The following is a 24,428-nucleotide window of genomic DNA, read 5'->3' as shown; positions in this document are numbered from 1 at the left end:
TTAACCAATAAAACATCAACATCTGATCCTCTGTAATTCTCAATAACAGCAGGTGTTCATCACTAATGCACAATCAACATTTAATTAGTCTCTCAATTATCTCTTAATTACCTCAACTCGTTGAGGTCTTGGGATTTGACTCGAAACTTGCTTGTGACTTGAAAGGAATGACTTGGTTCCTCCTCTGGTGAAATCAGCTGCTGAGTTCATGGGTGGAATAAACACATGGCAGGACTTTTACTTTCTGACCCTGGATTTGACACCTCTGGTCATAAATTTATCTATTACTTTTCCTACATAATTTTTTAACAGGAAAAGTGGTAAAATACCTATTTAGGAGTCTTAGACCTTTCCAACGATATATAATTTGTCATGATTAGATTAGGATTTAATTGTAAAATAGTGAAGTAAAGGTAGGCGTCCCACAGGGTGGACGGTGACAGTTAAGAGGTTAAGGAGTTCTGCTATGTTGTACAATTTCAGCTAAATATTTAGACATGTGTTTTGTAAAGGTGTGAGCCTCTTTTCAAAAGTTATTGAACTGGAAGGTGTCTCTACACTGTAAAAAAAAATCTGTTAAATTTACGGAAAAATACCGGCAGCTGTGGTTGCCAGAATTTTACCGTGAAAAATACGGTAGCTAAATTTTAGGATTTACAGAACTGTTTAAATTTACAGTGAAAAACCGTATCTCATTAACTGATACAATGTTAATACACAAACCTTTTAGTTAACTCATTTTATTTGCAGAAACCGACTACGCTTAAATTATCCAACTGCCATTTGTTTATAGACTAATATTTATAATGTTTATGTAACGTGAGTATAAGAGTATTGAGAACTATTTTGTTTAAGTCCATGAAAAAAATCTTCTGATTTATGCAAAGTCATCAATTCAAATCTCTTGCAAATAACAGCAGCACACATACATGATCAAAACTAGCAAAAACGTTCTCATTACATCAGTAACTACACAGTTACTGCCTTTAAATAAAGCAACATGCAGCATAACATCAGTGTCTCTCTGTCCGTACTTGACTTAAACACAGGCTCTACTCTCCAGCACAATGGTGACCCACAAAACACAACAGGAAGTTGACTGTTAGGTTTTACAGTATTTTGCTGTTTTTTGTCTTGATTTTACGGTGAAATACCGGCAGCTGTGGTTGCCAGTAATCTACTGTTTTTCAGTTTGCTTCCGTAAATTAAATTCATGGTATATTTCTGTTAAAATTACGTTTCACAGTATGTTTTGTCATCTCACACATTTAACCCTTTAATCCCACAGCAAAATCCTCAGTTTTAAAGAGCACTTCTATGTGTCCACACTACAGAGTGTTGAAGTAACACTGAAGCAGTGATGAATTAATGAGAGAATTAAGTGACTAATTAAATTAGGATTGAGCTTTATTGATGAACACCTGCTGTTAACAAGTAGAATCATTGAAGGAATGAGAAACAAGAGCAGAGAAACAAAACTTACAGCTAAAGCCAAGATGAAATCAACTTAAATAAAACACATGAAATCTCTCAAGATTTCAGAAGAGGGTGATTAAACAACTCCACACCAGCATCTTATTACTAACCACTTTTACTTTATTTATGTCATATGTGTACAAAAGCTCTTATTGAGATTTTAGTTGTTGTACTTTTATTTGAAGTCACCATATTGGCGATCAGTGGGTGCTTTAGTTGGGATCTTGAATCGTGACTCCTAACATTGGTTTTGTTTGCTTGCTTTTAATTAGCTGTGTTTATTAAGCACAGTTTTAAAGCAAAAACACCAAACAAATCTATCATCATCTGGAGACTGATTTTTGTGATGTCAACACCAACATGATCTAGTTTAATTAATTGATTATCCTGTGTTAAGTCTCTTATTAAACATGTAATATGTTAATTGCTCCACTGATACTACAGCAATCAAATGTTGTGAAACAGCTCTAACCAGAATATGCACAAATGAATGTACTGAACTACGGCAGAACTTAAACACACACAGACATCAGCAATCGGCATATGAATCTCAAAATTGGTGACAATCAAAATGATATAAAATTTTTAAAAAGCGGTTCAACTCTGAACATCACAAATCAGTCTACTGAAAAGTAACAACAAAAACAACACCAAAATAAAAGCAAATAAAGAAAATATTAAGAACATTCAGCTGCATAATTTATTCATGCTGCAGTGCATGCTGGGAGTTTTGTACTGGCACCCAGCTTGCTTTGCTGCATGAATTGTTTTTTTTATTATTAATAGTCACCATTGTTGAGGTTCATGTGCTGATTCCTGATGTCTGTGTTTCTAAATGGTGCTGTAACTCTGAAGGTTTTGTGAATAAAAGGTTTTAAATTTTTTCATGGTTTGTCAGCTTAATTTGTAGAGTAATATTACTACCATAAACAATGTGAAAATAATTACAAATCACCCATATTGCTTGACACTAACTGACGATGACCACCACGTTTAAGTTTTAACCAAAACTACTTAACTACAATTTCTCTTGGCTTTTCTTGGCATAATAAATGTGCTCTACAAACACAGTTACAACAGCCAAAAAAAAACTAATTTTAAAGAGTCAAGGGTCAAGAGCATAACTAAAGCAAACACCGATCACCAAGATGGTGAGGTCAAACAAAACATTTGAAATAAAATATAAACCTCTGTTAATTCGTAGATATATGACAGAAATGAAGTCAAACTGGTTAGTAACAAGTGGAGCTGGTAATGCTGTTTGTGGAGTTGTTTAATCATCCTCTGCTGTTTTATTTCAGTTGATTTCATTTAAGGCTGTGGCTGTATGTCAGTTGTAGTTTTGTTTCTTGTTCTTTCCTTCAGTGATTGTGTTTGTTAACAGCAGGTGTTCATCAGTGTCTGAATTCACTCATATGTTCTCAATCACTCTGTCTAGTGGACTATATAGTGAAGTAATGTAGGACTAGTGAATGAGGGTGTAGGGAGTGGTTTCAGACACAGTCTATGAGTGTCGACTCTGAGGCTACTTTCTCGAAAACAAAGGTTAGATCTATTACAGTTATTCACTGTATATAGTAAGGAAACTTACTCTTAATCATTTAACAGGTTATTACTGTGGTATTTTACAGTTTTTTACTGTTAAAATCACAATCATTTTTTACAGTGTATGAAGAAACCCATCTTACAGAGAAATGTGGGAAATGTATCATTTAGAGCGATTTCTTGTCCTTTAAGGAGTTCTGCTATGTTGTACAAGGTCTGATAAATATTTAACAACTTGTTTTGGAACAGTGTGAGCCTCTTTTCAAAAGTTATTGAACTGGAAGGTGTGTCAATGAAGAAAACTTTGAATACAATGTTGGTAGAAATTACACATGTAAAGAAAACAATTATAGAATATGTGAGTGAGGCACAATTTATTTATAAAACATCTTAAAGAAAGTTTAGCCATTACTTTATGAAGTGTTGACCCAAAATACCATGCTTTCTGAGTTCTTGTCAAGAATCTGATGGATTCAGTACCATGGACAGTGATATTTCTGCAGGACTGTAAACATCAATCAATGCACATGAATTGTGATATTGTCAGAGTGTAATGTTAAATAAAGATTTCATACAACAGGAAAACATAAAAGTTATTTTAGCAATTATTTTCATCTCAACTCAACAATTGGAGAATACTGTTACAATGTTAAGTGTTTAGCACACTTAAAACCAGAAAAAAACCAGAGGTGAATAAAACAGCAAGACATGGGCTGCAGTATGCTCTGTAGGGTCCAGACAAGATGTTCCAACTTGCTTTGGAGCAGTCGACCCATGCTTTCAGAACCTATAGAAATAAATCATATATGTCATTGTTAACACCAACACAGTTCTTGCTCATTTTGAGGCAAAGAAATAAATAAAAAGCATTATAAATTTAAATTAGACATTAACTATGTTCAGGAGATTACACGTGATTTCCCAGTTGTATGTATTGCTACAAAGTTACACTTCATGTACAAGTTCATTATTTGTCATTTCCTAAACGTCTCTTCAAACAGCATAATTATATTGCAGTTTTTATTTATTTTTATTTTTATTGTTGCTAAAGGAGCATTAGAAGGCATAATGGGAGTGATATTTCTGATACAAGTAATTGTCTCTTTGCACACAATAAAAAAAAATAGAACTTTTTAGACGGTCCCTATCTTGCTTACTGCTCTACATTGGACATTCGGCGGACATTCGAAAGTAAATATGCCATTAAAACAATACTTGGCCATTTTGTTCGATTGTGAAAAAAAGGTAGTAGGTTGACAATGATGTCGCTGAATCGAATTTGCAAAAGAAACATGTTTTGCACATATAATTAGAAAGTTATTGAACGCGGAAATGTTGTGAATGTGCGAATATGAAACCAACTTTACCCAAGTACCAACTTTACCCAAGTCCATAAGCTGATCCACCAGCATTCGTAGGCGCCGTAGACCTCTTCTTCTCCCTTGATTTTTGCAATTTGTTGCAGACAATTGCAAAAACATCACTAAAACCCACGCAATCGACATACACACACTTGCAGACGGCATCTTGGAAGTTTGTGATCAACACTTGTCGCCTCTGGTGACGTAGCAGCCAGCTAGCGACGGTGTATGATGACGTACCCGTAACCAAGTGGTGTCTCATTTCATAGAGGTATGTTTTCACCTAGCGCTTACCACTCGGTTTCGAGGGACAAGGGCTAGGGGTAAGACGAAGGGGTAGGGGAAGGGGAAGGGGTAAGACAGAGAAATGGGATTCACCCTTTGTCTGATGAGCACAAATTCAACAAGTAGTATTATACCAAACTGATTCACAACAACATCCCATTAACCTGCTATCTCTTATTCATACAGACAAAACAGTTCATTAAACCCCACAATCCTAAAATTGAACAATAATGGAAATTGTTAAGAAGTTACAGCCAATAAGCTCTCTTGTTACTGCACTGTAAAAAATTGCTGTAAAATTTACAGCAACTTACTGGCAATTTTGGTTGTCAGTAAGACTGTAAATTTACAAGAGTACTGTAAATCAATAATTACAATTGTACTGTAAAAAATACAGCAAACTCTTGCATGCTGTAAAATTGTTGTGATGGTGTAAACATTTGGTAAACTTATTTCATTTGATTCTACTAAGAAGGAACATTTCTTAATATAAAACTGCAAACACTTAATTTGTAATAGTAAAGTTACTAAAAACATGACTTTAACTCAAATCGTTGCAGTTTATCATCAGCTATAGTACACATGCATGTGGTAAAGCACTTAACAAAGAGATCATCACTGTATCAGCAACGCTACAGTTACTGTCTTTAAATACAGCAGCAGAACATCAGTGTTTGTGGCTCATCATTGACTGAAGCACAGGCTCTACTCTCCACCACAACGGTGATCCACAAAACTAAATTAAACTAACAGATCTCTCTTGTGCAAAATAATACAGTTCAGTTAAATATTTACTCTCCTTATAGATAACACCTGCTGTTAACAAGCAGAATCACTGAATGAAAGAGAAACAAGAACTACAACTGACTTCAGCCACAGCCTTAGATGAACTCAACTGAAATACAAGACATCATTAAATCTCTCAAGATCTGATTAAACAACTCCACAAACAGCATTACCAGCTTCACACATTACAATTTGACTTTATTTCTGTCATATGTCTATGAAAAGTATTTGAGAATTAACAGAAGTTTATTTGTTTTATTGAAAACGTTTAGTTTGACCTCACCATTGTGGCGGTCAGGGTTTGCTTTAGTTGGGCTCTTGACCATCAAATTTTAATCTTAGCTTTCTTCTGGCTGCTGTAACTGTGTTTGTAAAGCCCATTTGTTATAGCATGAAAAGCCAAGAAAATGTGTGATTGCGTGCTTTTGATTGACTATTATCAATTCACTTGATTCACTGATCTCATTCAGAGGCTGACCTTTAAAGACATGGTGTGGATATCTTTTTTTTTGTTGTGTTTACAATCGCTATATGACCTTGAATGAGACAACAAACTGCTACTGAAGAAGTACTACAGCAGCATTTAGACGCACACAGACATCAAGAATCAGCGTATGAATCTCAACAACGGTGACAATCAACAAAATAAATAAACAGATCAACTCTGAACATCACAAAACATGCTACTAAAACTCAACACAAAAAAAATAAAAAATAAAAGCACATAGTAAGAATTAAAGACAATAAGTGGACAATTCAGCGGCATAATTTATTCATGCCGCAATGCATGCTGGGATTCATGGGTGAGTTTTGTACTGTGCTGGTACCCAGCATGAATTGCTCATTAAGCTTTTGATTGTCACCGTTGTTGAGATTCATACACTGATTCTTGATGTCTGTGTGTGTCTGATTGCTGCCGTAGTACTAAAAGTTTTGTGCATAAGACTTTTTAAAATTTTTCAGTAGCAGTTTGTCGTCTCATTCAGGGTCATATAGCAGCTGTAAACAACACCAAGCTAACAAATAAAAAAAATCCACACCATGTCTTTAAAGATCAGCCTCTGAATGAGATCAGTGAATCAAGCCACTAGATAAGGATTACATCATTATCAATAGTCAATCAAAAGCACGTAATCACACATTTTCCTGGCTTTCATGCTATAACAAATGTGCTCTACAAACACAGCTACAGCAGCCAGAAATAAAGCTAAGATTAAAATTTGATGGTCAAGAGCCCAACTAAAGCAAACCCTGACCGCCACAATGGTGAGGTCAAGCAACGTTTTCAATAAAACAAATAAACTTCTGTTAATTCTTGAAGAAGATTTTTATTGATATTAATCAGAATTATTTAGACTTAATCAAAGTGAATTTTGCCAAAAATGTATCTGTTGAATCTTCCAATATGTTCTGAAGGCCTTGGTGTCAAAATGTGTACGTGGCAAAGCACATCTGGAAGAAGTGAGGAGGGGGCTTTTTTCCCCTTTACCATAACAAAGTCAGGATGGTCTTCTCTCCTATGGGACAGATAGAATTACGTACACTAGTAAAATATAGGATGGTACACGTGGGGTTCAATGTATAGAGACCCCCTCCCTTTTGTTAATTTTTGAGTATATATACGAGAGACAACGAAGTTTTCGGAGAACTCCTTTGCAAGCGAGTTTTCAGGTTTTATCCCATTAAAAAATAAAACCTACTCTGGAATCAAACTCTGGCACTGCGTTTTGTTCTTTGAACTGAGGCGGACGACACTTCAATTGGCGTCACGAACAGGATCTGGAAAAGAGCAACGGAGAGGACAGCCACTCTGAGCAGATTCTGACGAACAACACATAAAAAGTGGCCACTAATTAATCAGGTAAGCGTTTTTGCTTATATATTTATGTGTTGTTTGCAAAATCTGTTCTTAGTGGTAAGGTCACTTAAATTTTGCTCTTCCAAAAATTACCAAATTTAAAAAGAAGTGTAAAAGAGTAAAAAGGAGTTTTATTCCAGAGGAAATAACTGCATGCATTATCTGCTTTATTGTTTGAAGCCTTGATAAAGAACTTAAACTGAAATTAGGAAGTGCAGGCAGATTTTACATTGCTAGCAATGATCTGTGGTTATTTAGTCTGAGCCTGAAGGGACAGAAAAAATTAGAAACAGATGTGAGGAAGAGAGCGCGCAAGACCTACGATACCGCCCTGATTAAATTAAAAAAAGACAAAAAAATTGTAAGGTCACAGGGGACTGCTTGGGTAGGTAAAATTCCTGACAAAATCTTGTTCTTTTACTACGAAGAGAGAAAGGAGAGATTTTTTTCAGTGAGAGAACAAGTATTTTGGAGCAGGTGGAGACTCGAGAGAAAAAAGCTTTGTTTTATTGTTTTGTTGTTTTGGGGAATGTTTGAAACTGTGTCCGTGTCCGAATGCTTGTGAGTGTGAAAAAACACAGTGAATGAAAAACGAATAAATTCCGATTGGGTTTGAGGAGAGAAGTGTGCCTTTTCCCAAGTGGAGGGGGGCCGCAGCTCTCGTTTTGCCCAAGAGGTTTGAATGAAAGAATAAGCCCTTTAAATATAAAGGGATAAAAGTATGAAAGTATGAGCCCTTAAATAAATGAATAAATTAACAGAAATAAAGGGACTTAGTGGTATGAGTGTTTATAGGAATAGGGTCAATAAAGATTGAATCCAGATGTGTTATAAGATCTTATGTTGGGTGTCTGTGTAAAGAGAGAGAGAGAGAGAAATTTCTAAGAGCAGTGCTGGTGGAGAAGAGATATTAAGATAGGATATTGAAATAAGAACATTAAAAATAATAAGTGCGCACTAACGTAAACAGAAGAGGCAATAGATAATAGGAAAAATAAATAAATAAAAAATTATTGAAAATTTTGTGAATACTGTGAGATCATAAAATAAAGATGAAAAGAAAAATATAGAGAAGGAGTATATATATCTGATAGAATACAAGACTGAAGTAAAAAGAGCAAGTCATTGAATAAAGGATAAGATTAATTGAAAAATAGTGACGACATTTTTATATAAAATAAAAAGAATAAAACGAATAAAACTAAACAGATTGAAAGAGAAAATATGGCCGCTACTCCGGTAGAGATATTAGTATGGCGTCAAATCTGTGCCATTAATAACCGGCGCACCACTTATGCTGGCGCGCGGTAAATCACCGGCGAGAGGAAAACAGATCTGTACGCGAGGAAACGGGAGCCCGCGAGCTAATTTCAAACACTGCGTCACTCGTCCTCTGCGCGCAATACAAGCCCTCGGCGAGATCATCCCCACACCCTCGCCGATCTTCTCTCACCTGCTCGCGCGAACACTTCTATTTTTGTCAGTCGTGGGCGGGGCTTGCTGTTTTAATTGTTATCTCTAACGCCATTGGTTACTTCCCTTTTCCGAAGTCAGCTGTGATTGACGCCTGTGATTGTCAATCAGGTTTTGCGGTCAAGATGGATGCTGAAAGAGAGGTATGTAGTGATTTCTAAATTTTAATTTTATTTTAACATGTCATGTTTAGTATGTTACCTGTTTGGAAACTTTGTAAAGTGCATATTAGCTGGCTGTAGTTACATTTCTATTAAGCGTTCTATGAACTACTTTCATTCACTAGCTTATAACTATAAACATATAACTATTATGCTTAGGCCTGGTTTCACAGACGGGCTCATTCAAAACCAGGACTAGACCTTAGTTAAATTAAGATATTTATACAGCTTTTATAAAATTGCCCTAGAAGAAAACGTTACAGGTCAGCATCTTGAGACAACAATAATAAAAGATACTTATTAATTATTAGATAATTAATATAAGATTAGATTGATCTTATAATTAATTAAAATATTAATTATTTAAAAGATACATATTTTAAGATATGTCAAAGCAAGATATTTTCAGTTGAGACTGCTCAAACAATTTGTGAAACCGGGGGTTAGTTGTATAAAAGATGTATTAATCTGTTTAATGAAAATGAATTGCATGCATTGTCAGTAGAATACATCATTAGAATAAAAGTTTATTAACATAAATTCTTCCGTTTACTAGTGATTACAATCTTGTGATGTTACAAAGATAAAACAGGACCATAAACCCTTTTTTATAGATTTTAATGACACGTTTCCACAGTTTTTAGCATGGTAAATCTACCAAAAAGGTTATATTTGAATTTTTCATACAACATAAAGCTTGGGCTATATTAACTTTGCAAAATGAAAATAAAATAAAATAAAACTAATAGTCAACTTGTTGCTATATGCTGAATTAGTTGTAGTTCACCACTATATGCTTACCCAACCATATTTATATACAACCTCAAAATGTGAGAAGTGTCCATTAAATAATTGTAAATGTACATGACTGTAAATCCCAAATTGGTTCAAAGGACCTTTGGATGAATAAATTATTTGTTCATATAAATAAGCAAGAGTTGCTGTATAAAATTTGTAATATATTTTGCATTACTATGTCAAATTTTAGGGGTTGATGGTAATATATTCTTTCATTGTAAGAGGGTTCTGCACTTTACTCTACTGAAAGTTATTAAAACTATGCTACTTTATCCACAAAGTTGAATGTATTCTGTAATTCATTTATTTTGTATACGGCACAAGGAGCACAGTAGTCCTCTTAGGCCAACAGCATGAATGATTACACCTCTTTTGAAACCATTCTCTTTCACATTTAGTCACTTTTAGGTTCTTTATGATATAGAGTGATGTTCAGATGGGATGTAATGCTATGTACTGTACCTCATACTCAGAGATGTTCTTATGATGTTATCTATGGAAGCTTATTTTGTTTATCTGTATTCTGCAGCAAATTCTGAAAAGGCATCTTTTGGAGGACCTTCTCTTAAAGTTTGAGAGAGCACTTTTGAGATCTCCACTTGACGTGGATTACCTGGAGTTTGTGTGCCGCCAGCAGCTGTACCTCCTGCAAGCACTCTCAAGACATGTGGAAAAGCATGTTCTGTAGCTAAAGCACTTCGCAAAAGGGACACAACATGCCTAGCAGCATTCTGCAACTCAGCCTATTGTATATGAATAGAGAAAGCATTATTAGGCCTAATTTTGAGAACAAAGTAGCACGTAAACAGCATGTATACAGTATAAGTATTGTAATAAAGAAATACGAAAGTTCTGCTTTCTCCTAAAAGAGAACTGTTAACAAAGAGTGTCGTTATAGTTCATTAGTTTTAGGATATTGAATCTAAACATTACATTTGCAAATTTTTAGACAAACTTTTATACAACTAACCCCCGGTTTCACAAATTGTTTGAGCAGTCTCAACTGAAAATATCTTGCTTTGACATATCTTAAAATATGTATCTTTTAAATAATTAATATTTTAATTAATTATAAGATCTATCTAATCTTATATTAATTATCTAATAATTAATAAGTATCTTTTTTTATTATTGTTGTCTCAAGATGCTGACCTGTAACGTTTTCTTCTAGGGCAATTTTATAAAAGCTGTATAAATATCTTAATTTAACTAAGGTCTAGTCCTGGTTTTGAATGAGCCCCGTCTGTGAAACCAGGCCTAAGCATAATAGTTATATGTTTATAGTTATAAGCTAGTGAATGAAAGTAGTTCATAGAACGCTTAATAGAAATGTAACTACAGCCAGCTAATATGCACTTTACAAAGTTTCCAAACAGGTAACATACTAAACATGACATGTTAAAATAAAATTAAAATTTAGTAATCACTACATACCTCTCTTTGAGCATCCATCTTGACCGCAAAACCTGATTGACAATCACAGGCGTCCAATCACAGCTGACTTCCGGAAAAGGGGAAGTAACCAATGGCGTTAGAGATAACAATTAAAACAGCAAGCCCCGCCCCACGACTGACAAAAATAGAAGTGTTCGCGCGAGCAGGTGAGAGAAGATCGAGCGCGAGGGTGTGGGGATGATCTCGCTGCGAGGGCTTGTATTGCGCGCAGAGGACGAGTGACGCGCGCGCGAGTGTTTGAAATTAGCTCGCGGGCTCCCGTTTCCTCGCGTACAGATCTGTTTTCCTCTCGCCGAAGTGATTTACCGCGCGCGCCAGCATAAGTGGTGTGCTCGGTTATTAATGGCACAGATTTTACGCCATATATTAGGATTAAAATATCCTTTGTGTAAAGATATGATAAATAAAATCTCAGACAAATGGCAAAAGAGAACAAAAAATAAAATGACAAAGTGGCCAAAGGAAGGGACGTTTGATATTGAAGTGTCGTCCGCTGCAATTCAAAGAACAAGACGCAGTGCCAGAGTTTGATTCCAGAGTAGGCTTTATTTTCTAATAGAATAAAACCTGAAAACTCGTTTGCAAAGGAGTTCTCCCGAGGACTTGTCGTCTCTCGTATATATACTCAAAAAATTAACAAAAGGGAGGGGTCTCTATACATTGAACCCCACGTGTACCATCCTATATTTTACTAGTGTACATAATTCTATCTGTCCCATAGGAGAGAAGACCATCCAGACTTTGTTATGGTAAAGGGGAAAAAAGCCCCCTCCTCATTTCTTCCAGATGTGCTTTGCCACGTACACATTTTGACAAAAAGGCCTTCAGAACATATTGGTAGATTCAATAGATACATTTTTGGCAAGATTCACCTTGATTAAGTCTAAATAATTCTGATTAATATCAATAAAAATCTTCTACATTCCTCCCTTTGAGACTTCATTAAGTCTCACAATTTGTTTACGTCTACCCAGAGTGCTACGTCATAATTCAGTCCTTTCAGCTAACACTATCTAGTGACTAAGTAAGTCACGCAGGTTTACCATCAACGACTAAATGATGCGGCAGCACTCTGGCGGAGAATCAGAACCAAACGTCTCTCTCCACCCTTGACTACAAGAGAGTAAAAGATTCCGTCTCCTTTCCCCCTTTATAGTAAAATACAATGTTAAAAGCATGAGCGTGCGATTGGTTCAGCGCTTGCCTGTGGTTGTCACAGTTATGTATATCAAACACATAAAAACACTTAAAAACACATTCAAAACATAATACATTGAATATTCCAAGAAACAATAGTTCGGATCCGTTGATCTTCAGCCCAGATACTTTGCGCATCGTAGAGAGCCATCCTTGGGCAGAGGTTAGGCTAGCACTTACACCCAGGATATGGCTCATCCTTATATATCTTTTTCATAGTCATCAGAGTCGCTGGATCCATCATCCGAAGTTTGCTCATTTAAGATCAGCTTGTTTAGCAATCCTTCATAATACTCATCCAAGTTTCTTTCTGTGATTATGTGCTGGTTGTTTGGGACTTTTATCATCTCCATTTGTTTCACAGTAGCATTGACGACCAATGTTCTTAGTATAGGTAACACACAACAAAATAATAAACCTCCTATCATTATGGCAACTCCTAAAAACATTCCTAGTTTAGCAAACCATGCTCCCCAAGCTCCCAACCTTAGATCAAACCAATCCCACATTTTCCCGTCTGTCCCAGCATTAGTTTTAAGTTCAACTCTTAAATTTTTCAATTTGATCATTACTTCTGTGAATGCTCCTTCTGGAGCTGTATTATTTGGTATAAAAGTACAGCATTGATCCCCAAACATAACACAGACTCCTCCTTTTCAGCTAGCAAATAGTCCAAAGCTATTCTATTTTGCCATGTCATTCGGCTTGTTGCATCTAATTGTTCTCCTAAAAGTGATAAGGCGTCATCAGTGTAATTAATAAATCTTTGCTGGTTGTAATATATATAATTGATCCATTCTGTATTTTTATTTTGCGCAATCCAAATGAATATTGATTCAAATCCTGATTTAACTTCGTCTCTTGCTTTAAATTCATAAGGTATACCTCTCGGTTGACCAATTGAATCTATATAAACTGCAGGGTCTTTTTCATAAGCTCTTCTCGATCTAGATTTCTCTTCCTTTGTTTCTCCTTCGTCTAAAGAGATGTGACTCATTTTATGTGTCAACATAACCCTAGTGCATAATCCTGACCATTTTTCTGGCAATGTTGTCAAAAGGCCATATTCTAATCCACACATCCACCATATGTCTGCCAGTGGAATATCAATGTCATCAAATATAGGTGGTGGGCCCTCTTTTACCACTAAATAGTCAACTGTGCATCGCGGTATTTGCCATATTTTGCTACACTTTCCTTTAAATCTTCCTACGTTAACATTTCCCTTTTTCTCATAACATTCAAATTCCTGATCTGCCATTAATTGTATTCTTCCTTGCGGATTTTGGATTTTTGTTTCTTGTGTAATAGGCCATTTACGGGTACGTTCACATTGCAATTCAGTAGCTTCTCTGTAAATCGTTGTGGATTGGAGAAACTGGCACCAATATGGGCAAAATGCCATTTTTGGGTACAGTTTCTAAAGACATTTATCGCTTTACCTCTTTCAATAAAGCATTTACCTCCGATTTTAATACATCCAAGCCCATTACGTTTGACAGTCCTGGACATGTCTTAAACCATTCATCATGAAATATTTTGCAACTAGAACTGTGTATAGGTATTGGTACAATATATAAAGTCGGTCTCGCTTCAACACTGTAAAAAATAAAAGTTGAGTTAACTTAAAAAAATAAAGCAACCAGCTGCAAAGCTTTTTTGAGTTTACTGAACTTCAGGCCTATAGGCTTACAGTGCTGTAAAAAAAAAGAAAGAAGTTGAGCCAACTTAAAATTTTAAGGCAACAAACTTCAGCAGATTTTTTGAGTTTTCTCAACTTGCTGTTTTAAGTTCATACAACAAAAATTTGAGAATCTCCCACAAAAAAAAGTTGAGCAAACTCAAAAATCTGCTGAAGCTGGTAAAAAATGTTTTTGTAAGTTCGCTCAACACTGTAAAAAAAATGTGTTGTTGTTTCAACTTAAAAAAGTAAGTGTTCATGCTGCCTTAAAATGTCAAGTTTTGCGAACTTAAATTGTGAAGTTGTCTTAACTAAGAATAAAGCTGAATAGACTAAAATGCAATGAACAATATCACTTTAAAAATTTAAAATGACAAGTTCACTGTAAAACCCGACTAGTCATGTTAACTCAAACCGTTTGAGTAAACCAATTCCCTTTGGCTTAAACCATGTAAGTTTTAAAACTTGCAGTTAAGTAATTAAGTGATTAATTAAGTGCTGATTGAGCATTAGTGATGAACACCTGCTGTTAACAAACACAATCACTGACAGAAAGAGAAACACAACAACTGACTTTAGACACATGCTTAGATGAAATCAACTGAAATAAAATACATTAAATCTCTCAAAATCTGATTAAACAACCCCACAAACAGTATCACCAGCTCCACTTATTAATAACCAGACTGACTTTATTTCTGTCAGACATCTACAGAAGATCTTATTGAGAATTAACTAAGGTTTATATGTTGATTTGTTTCATTTGAAGTAACCATGTTAGAGATCAGTGTCTGCTTTAGTTGGGCTCTTGACCCTTGACTTCTGTGTTAGCTGTTTTTTTTTTTCTCTGGCTGTTGTAACCATGTGTTCTTCCGACATATTTGTTACAAATCAAAAGCCTAGAGAAAATAATCAGTAGTTGGTTGTTATTTGTTTATAATGACAATCATTTGTTAGTGAACTGATCTCATCTTAGCGTTAACATGGATGTATTGTGTGTCTAATCTCTGACTCAATGGATGTTGTATTGATTATAGTAAAAGTGATTCTAAGAGCCACTGGTTCTGCGACAGTTAGTTGATAGAAAGGACTTTCCAAACAGTTTGTCCACAAAAAGTTTTAATCTATGAGCAATTAGACTCACACAGACATCAAGAATCAGCTTGAACCTCAACAATGGTGACTATTACATTTTTTTTTTTACATTTTAAATCATGCTGCAATGCATGCTGGGTACTAGCATAGTACAAAACTCATCCATGGATCCCAGCATGCATTGCAGCATGATTAAAAAAAAAAATGTAACAGTCACCATTGTTGAGGTTCTAAGCTGATTCTTGATGTCTGTGTGAGTCTTATTGCTCCCATAGATTAAAACTTTTTTGTGGACAAACTGTTTGGAAAGTCCTTTCTATCAACTGACTGTCGCAGAACCAGTGGCTCTTAGAATCACTTACTATAATCAATACAACATCCATCGAGTCAGAGATTAGACACACACGTCCATGTTAACGCTTAAGATGAGATCAGTTCACTAACAAATGATTGTCATTATAAACAAATAACAACCAACTACTGATCATTTTCTAGGCTTTGATTTGTAACAAATATGTTGGAAGAACACATGGTTATAACAGCCAGGGGGGAAAAAAACAGCTAAAACAGAAGTCAAGGGTCAAGAGCCCAACTAAAGCAGACACTGATCTCTAACATGGTTACTTCAAATGAAACAAATCAACATCTAAACCTTAATTAATTCTCAATAAGATCTTCTGTAGATGTCTGACAGAAATAAAGTCAGTCTGGTTATTAATAAGTGGAGCTGGTGATGCTGTTTGTGGGGTTGTTTAATCAGATCTTGAGAGATTTAATGTATTTTATTTCAGTTCATTTCATCTAAGCATGTGTCTAAAGTCAGTTGTTGTGTTTCTCTTTCTGTCAGTGATTGTGTTTGTTAACAGCAGGTGTTCATCACTAACGCTCAATCAGCACTTAATTAATCACTTAATTACTTAACTGCAAGTTTTAAAACTTACATGGTTTAAGCCAAAGCGAATTGGTTTACCCAAACGGTTTGAGTTAACGTGACTAGTCGGGTTTTACAGTGAACTTGTCATTTTACATTTTTAAAGTGATATTGTTCATTGCACTTTAGTCTATTCAGCTTTATTCTTAGTTAAGACAACTTCACAATTTAAGTTCACAAAACGTAAATTATGTTTATTGCACTTGTTTTTGTAAGTCCTGTCAACTTTATTGTCAGTTAAGACAACTTCACAATTTAAGTCGACATAACTTGACATTTTAAGGCATTTTAAGTTTGTTGCCTTAAACATTTAAGTTGGCTCAACTTTTTTTTTTTAACAGTGTAGGCCTGAAGTTCAGTAAACTCAAAAAAGCTTTGCAGCTGGTTGCTTTATTTTTTTAAGTTAACTCAACTTTTTATTTTTTACAGTGAAGGCAAACTATGCAGTTTTCCCATTCTTCTTTTTCGGCTGTGTAATTTACCCATTTATACCAACTATTATCTTCTGCCTTTTCCCATAATATATCTGAATTGCTTTTAATAGTGATGTTATGATTGTCATCTGCAATGTGTCTATTTTGTCTATATATTTTTCCCTCCTCTACTTGTGCTTGTTCGTTTTGGATTAAGTTAAAGTCACTGCTAGATTCATTTGCGGGCTGAAAAGTCAATTCTTGGGAAGTCTGGTTGCTGTTGGTTACCTCTTGTGTTTGTAACTGAAGGGAAGTCTGATTGCTCTCTGTTGGTGGAGCCTGGATTTGCATTTGTTGAGAAGTTTGGTTGTTTTCTATTATTGGAGCTTGGGGTTGCATTTGGAGAGAAGTCTGGTTGTTTTCTATGGGTTGAGTTTGGAGTTGCATTATTAGATACATTAAGCATAAGAGGCTCTTCAAACACATTGTCTGTTTCGTTCCCTTCCCTCTCCTGTTCCTCTGACAGGACGATTGGAACTCCTTGTGAAACCTTTTCTGTGCTGTCTTTTGTTTGCACTTCATCCGGTGTTTCTGGTTCCCCCTTGTCACTCTCTGTCGCATTGTCCACCTGTCTGTTTTCCTCCCTTTCTGTCTTTCTCTTGGGAACTCTCGTGCAGTGGTTTAGATGATACCAAGTTGTACTGCCCTCCACTTGCACTGCTGTCGGAGTTGCTCTCACCACTGTGTACGGGCCTTCTCTCCTCGGCTCATTCCATTTCCTTCGGAACACCCTCAGATATACTTGGTCACCTGGAACAACTGGACACGTTGTCTCCGTTTCCTCGCTGGGCTCCTTTCTTTTTTCCTGTAAATAGATAGCTTTATGTATGGCAGTTAGTTTCTTCATATATGAACGAAGTTCCATTTGTAACTGCTCTAGAGGTGGTCCTTTGTAGGGACCTCTACAATGTGGCACTGGCATAGGCCGACCTGTAAGCATTTCATGAGGTGTTAAATGCGTGGTGCGGTTAGTTTGCATGCGATAGCTCATTAGTGCTAGAGGCAAAGCATCAATCCAGTTAAGTTTAGTACTTTCACATATTTTGTTTATTTTGGCCTTGATAATTCCATTCATTTTCTCTACCTGTCCTTGACTTTGAGGATGGTAAATGCAACCTAGTCTTTGTTTTATTCTCAATTGTTGCAACACTTGTTTTACAGTTTTTTGAATGAAAGCCAAACCATTATCTGAACTTATTTCTGATGGTATCCCAAATCTAGGAATTACTTCTCTTGTTAGAAATTTGATTACTGTCCCTGCTCCTAAATCTGCTGACGGTACTGCCTCCACCCATTTGCTAAATCTGTCAACGATCACCAACATGTATCTTTTACCTTGTACCCGCTTTATCATGTCCACGTAGTCTATGACCAGATGTTTAAAAGGTCCGTCCGGTACCGGTATATGCCCTATGGGTGTCGTTATCCCTTTTCTCACATTGTACTTCGCACAAATTTCGCATGTAGACAAGAATTCATCTACTGTTGCATACAAATAAGGAGACCAATATCCTTGTTTTTTAATTTTTCTTACCACTTCCCCCCTTGCGCAATGGTCAAAACCATGCGCATCTGCGATAAGAATATTTAAAAGTGAAATTGGCGCCACCATGTGTCCTTCATGTGTACGCCAAATGTCTTGTGAGTCTTTTTTGGCCCCCCTCTGGTGCCACATTGACTGTTCGTAAGGACCTGCTTGTTGCTGAATTCGAATTATGTCATCCAATTGAGGTTGAGGTTCTATAAGTACCACAGGTGTTAATACTGCTATTTGACATCCAGCAGCCTTTTTAGCCTGTAGATCTGCTGCATTGTTTCCCTTAATGACATAATCATTTCCTTTTTTGTGTGCTTGACATTTGATTATTGCTAATCTTTTTGGTATAAATTAATTGCCCTATTTGATCACCGTGTTGGATGGGAGTCCCATCACTCTTTTTGAAACCTCTTTGTTTCCACACGGCACCAAATAGGTGACATACACCGTGAGCATATGCTGAATCAGTGAAAATGTTAGCAGTTTGTCCCTCTGCTAACTGACATGCAGCTGTAAGAGCTTTCAGTTCAGCTAATTGAGCAGAACAAGGTTGTACACATTGCTGTGATATTACTGGTACAAATTCTTTCTAGTCCTTTTTCATCACTGAATATCCTGTATGATTTCCTTCGTGGTCTCTAAAGCTAGATCCATCTACAAAGTAAGTGACTTCTGCTTCAAAAATGGGTGTCGACTCAAGATCTGGTCGTAATCTGGTAAATGCCAACGACTCATTCATACAATCATGAGATTTTCCTTCAAAAGACAAAGGGATCAAGTCTGCTGGATTGACTGTATGACATCGCTTAATAATTACGTCTGGATACGTAAGTAATGAGGAATATGCCAAAATTCGAGCCTGTGTTAGAACAAATTTTCCCTGTTCTAATAATTCCACAGTTTTGTGATGAGTGTAAATAGTTACTGGGTACCCCATAGTTATTGTGGATGCTTTTTCATAAGCATAATATACTGCCGCTAGGCCCTGTTGGTAGCATGGAGGGTATCCCTGAGCAACATTATCCAGTTTTGTGATGTAATAAGCTACAGGCTGTTTTTTCTTCCCACTGCAAGTTTCCTGCATTAGTATAGCTGATGCATACCCATCAGCTCTATTAGACACATAGAGGTGAAACATTTTATTATAATTGGCTGTTCCTAGGGCAGGTGCCTGTTGTAATTCTTTTTTTATTGTTTGAAATGCCAGTATTGCATCTGTGTTCCATATTAATGGATTACTTAGATGCTGGATCCCTGCCTGTTTCATCATTTCTCTTAATGGTCCTGTTTTTACTGCATAGTCTTCTATCCAGTCTGAACTAAAGCCAGTCATTCCTAAAAAAGTCATCATTTGTCCTACTGTTTGAGGCATCGGTGTTTTACTTATGCCTTCTAATTGAGAGGATGCTATAGCTTGTGTGCCATAGGCAATCAATCTTCCTAAGTATTCAACTTGAGGTTGACAATACTGTATTTTATCTTTGGATACTTTGTGTCCTCCCTTAGCCAACTTTGTTAAGACTTTAATTGAGTCTCTGTGACATTGTTCTAACGAAGAACTACAAACGAGTAAATCATCTACGTATTGTATTAGCGTTCCGTCTATTTCAAGATCTTCTAAATCGTCTTTTAGCACTTGATTGAATATATGTGCCGAATGCTTAAATCCTTGAGGAATTCTTGCATAACTATACTTTTTTCCTGCATAGGTAAACGCAAACAGGTATCTACTCTCCTCTGCTAATGGCACGCTGAAGTAGGCGGAGCAGAGATCAATTACAGTAAAGTATTTAGCATCAGGAGGGACGTTCGTTAATAACGTGTGTGGGTTTGGCACATCAGCTGGTAAATCTTCAACTATTTCATTGATTGCTCGCAAATCATGAACAAGACGCCATCGGTTTTTGTCTGCTTTTAGTATAGGCATAATTGGAGTGTTACAGTAACTAGATGTTTCTATTAAAACTCCTGCCTTCACTAAACCTTCAATATTGTCTTTTATGCCTGCCTCAGCCTCTGGTTTCAAAGGATATTGTGCTTTTCTGGGCAGACGTGCATTTGGTTTAAGTTGGACTCTTACTGGATTAGCTGATTTTATTAATCCTACATCGGTATCATGTTGTGACCACAATTCAGTTGGTACCTGTCTCTCCATTTCCCTAAACAATTCAGTCTCAGTATTGTTTAGTAATTCAGATGTTGTGGTCATCTGTGTTAAATTCTTTTGACTGATTTCTACTTCCTGTGGAATACCCAGCAAACTGGTTGTACACAAAATTTTGATGTAATTTTTGTCAGCTGAATGAAAAATCAACGGATGTTCTGTTGATTCCCATTTGCTCTTTCCTGCTTCTCTCATCATTGGTCCTAAATCTTTTGTTTCCCAGTTTTTCCTACATATATCGCAATATGTGGGACAGAATCAGTTACATTGAACCATTTTTCTACAAATTCACTGTTTGGAATATTTAAAGCTGCTCCTTGTTTACCTATTATGATATACTCAGAGACTGTCTCGACTTTTTGACCTTTTGTTTCTTCCTGCCATTTTTGTTCTATTTTTTCATCTCTGTCCTGATCATAGATCATTGTACAATGAAATTCTGATTTTGTTAATCGTGCTTCAGGAATCTGTGCTTCAATAAACTTTCCCCATTTGTTTACTGTCTGTCTCACATCTTGTTCTATCTGTCCTATCCAATAGACATTTGCTTTTGGCTCTGTAATTACCATTTGCATTTCTGTTCCTATTGCATCGATAAATATTCCTTCTGGAGAACACCAAATTTGTAACCCCAATCTGCATAATGCGTCTCTTCCTAACAAGTTGATAGGAGTTTGATTTGATACAAGAATGGGCATTGTTATACTTTGATTTTTTGTTTGTAGACACACTGGAGCTGTCATCGGAATTAATTGCATTTGTCCCGAGAATCCTACTGTCTTTGTGAATTTTCCAGACAAGGGAGATGTGAAGCATATTTTGAATTTAAGCAAGTAAAATTGCTCCTGTGTCTAACATCATGGGTGTGTCTTTACCCTCTATTTTAATTTGCATAATAGGCTCTTGATCTGCTTTAGTTGTTAACATTGGTAACTGGTTCTCCCCTGTAGGATTCTCTGGGCACCCCTAGTATCCCTGATTTGGTCCCTCCACGGATTAACAGGGCCCTCTCCTGTACCTCGAATGGACTGCTGCCAACCTTCTCCTCTGCCCCTTGAGGGTACTGCTGGTATGACAAAGTGGGACAATTATATCGGATATGTCCTGGCTGATTGCAGATCCAGCATAAATCTGGAAGGCCAGTATAAGGTCTGCCTCTTCCTCTCTGGCCTCTCTGCATTGGTCTTTTTCTCCACCCCACTGGAGCTGGCTGTTGAGGGTAAACATTAATTATAGGCACAGGAAGCTGGTGTGTGTTGGAGGGCCTGCAGTAGAAGTGCTTGGTTGAATAGTTGGTTGCGGAGCACTTATAGGAGACATAACTGTCATTTGTACTTCTCCTTCTTTCATCATTGGAGCTTGAACCTTTCGTTTATTTTTCTTTGTCAGCTCTTCAAGCTGTAGTTGAGTTAGCTTGCGCTGTAGCTCTTTCTCTTGGGTCTTGAGCTTTAGTTCATTCTTTCTGTGTTGCTCCACTGCATGTGTCACATGATCACAAAATTCTTTATGAGTTTTTGAGTTCAAGCCAACAACATCTTCTAGCCTGCTCTTTACGGCTAGAGGCATGGCATCAATTACAGCTTGTCTGAATAAAGTAGCCATCAGAGGATCCCCTCAGGATTTATTTCAGTCTCTTGTTTCCAGTTTTCAACTGTCTCTGGATATACACGGCTGGATTTTCAGTATCTCCCAGTGGAGTTCCTCTAAGCATTTTAGGATCCAGCCTATTCGGGTACTCCAGTCACAATGCTTGCCATACTGCTGGACGAAATGCATCAAAAACAATTCCATCCATATTGTGAGAGTTCACTGCTCTGTCTAGAGCGGCTGTTTGCAATATTTCATCCAGCTTTGCCCTCCTATGATTTTTGCCAGCAATGCTTTAATGTCCCCACAGCCAAAAGTTTGCCCATAGTTTCCTCCTCAAAACTTTGATCCACCTGCCAGCCCCGTCATTTATTTCCGGAAGGCGCGTCACCAGTCCCTCTAGGTCCTGAGAGGCCCAAGGGACGTATTGTCCCTGCGCACCTTTAATCAAAATCGGAAGTTGTGCAGCCCGCGGTCTAAGTGTTCCTTTTTCCCTACCTTGCTCCCAATTTCTTATATCAAATATTTCCTTCAACACTAATTTCCTCATTGCTGTCAAACAGCTTACTTCTCTGTCTCTCCAACTTATTTTCCATTTGAATTTTTTGCCTGATTCTCTGATTTTTGACCCAACTCCTGTTCAATCATTTCTACTTGTGCTTTAATTTCACTATCTTTTCTCCTTAATCTTTCTAACACTTCCTCACATCTTGTTTTATCTTCCTGGTCTGATTTCATCTGGTTCAAAGCCAAACGGGCTTGCTCATAACAGTCCATGGGTAAATACCCCTCCTTCTCCTTATTCTGTTCTCTGCTCCCTGCTTTTACATCTGTTTCTAAGTCAACTTGACCTTCGACCTCCATCTCCCCTTCACATCTACCTTCCCCTTGAGGAGCGGTAGTAGCCTTTCTCCTGACATATAAGGAGGAGGTTGAGAAAATAGCATCTCTTTTTTGCATGTTTCTTTATCTGCCTCCTTTAAAATTTTCCTGGCCTGCTTTATATTTTTAAGGTGTTCTCACCTTCCTTTTTAAACATAGCCAACACTTCTTGTTCTTTTCTCTCTTACTTTCTCTCTTTTCACGTTTTTACTGACACATTTCGGTTTGTAGTTTTTACCAGAGTTTCCATTTCCTCACACAACGCTACATCAAACGTCCCTTCCTTTGGCCACTTTGTCATTTTATTTTTTGTTCTCTTTTGCCATTTGTCTGAGATTTTATTTATCATATCTTTACACAAAGGATATTTTAATCCTAATATTTCTACCGAGTAGCAGCCATATTTTCTCTTTCAATCTGTTTAGTTTTATTCGTTTTATTCTTTTTATTTTAGATAAAAATGTTGTCACTATTTTTCAATTAATCTTATCCTTTATTCAATGACTTGCTCTTTTTACTTCAGTCTTGTATTCTATCAGATATATATACTCCTTCTCTATATTTTTCTTTTCATCTTTATTTTATGATCTCACAGTATTCATAAAACTTTCAATAATTTTTTATTTATTTATTTTTCCTATTATCTATTGCCTCTTCTGTTCACGTTAGTGCGCACTTATTATTTTTAATGTTCTTTATTCAATATCCTATCTTAATATCTCTTCTTCACCAACACTGCTCTCAGAAATTTCTTTTTAAATAATTTTTGAAATTTTTCTTTACACAGACACCCACCATAAGATCTTATAACACATCTGGATCCAATCTTTATTGACCCTATTCCTATAAACACTCATACCACTAAGTCCCTTTATTTCTGTTAATTCATTTATGTATTAAGGGCTCATACTTTCACACTTTATCCCTTCATTTATAGGGCTTATCAATCATACTTTTATCCCTTTATATTTAAAGGGCTTATTCTTTCATTCAAACCTCTTGGGCAAAACGAGAGCTGCGGCCCCCCTCCACTTGGGAAAAGGCACACTTCTCTCCTCAAACCCAATCGGAATTTATTCGTTTTTCATTCACTCTCAGTTTTTCACACCCACACACATTCGGACACGGACACAGTTTCAAACATTCCCCAAAACACCAAAACAACAAAACAAAGCTTTTTTTCCTCGAGTCTCCACCTGCTCCAAAATACTTGTTCTCTCACCGAAATAAATCTCTCCTTTCTCTCTTCGCAGTAAAAGAATAAGATTTTGTCAGGAATTTTACCTACCCAAGCAGTCCCCTGTGACCTTACAAAAATTTTTTTTTTGTCTTTTTTAATTTAATCAGGGCGGTATCGTAGGTCTTGCGCGCTCTCTTCCTCACATCTGTTTCTAATTTTTTCTGTCCCTTCAGGCTCAGACTAAATAACCACAGATCATTGCTAGCAATGTAAAATCTGCTTGCACCTCCTAATTTCAGTTTAAGTTCTTTATCAAGGCCTCAAACAATAAACCAGATAATGCATGCAGTTATTTCCTCTGGAATAAAACTCCTTTTTACTCTTTTACACTTCTTTTTAAATTTGGTAATTTTTGGAAGAGCAAAATTTAAGTGACCTTACCACTAAGAACAGATTTTGCAAACAACACATAACTATATAAGCAAAACGCTTACCTGATTAAT

This window comes from Onychostoma macrolepis, chromosome 22 (assembly GCF_012432095.1).
Source record: "Onychostoma macrolepis isolate SWU-2019 chromosome 22, ASM1243209v1, whole genome shotgun sequence".
NCBI lineage: Eukaryota > Metazoa > Chordata > Actinopteri > Cypriniformes > Cyprinidae > Onychostoma > Onychostoma macrolepis.
Note: the sequence above shows the minus strand (reverse complement) of the source record.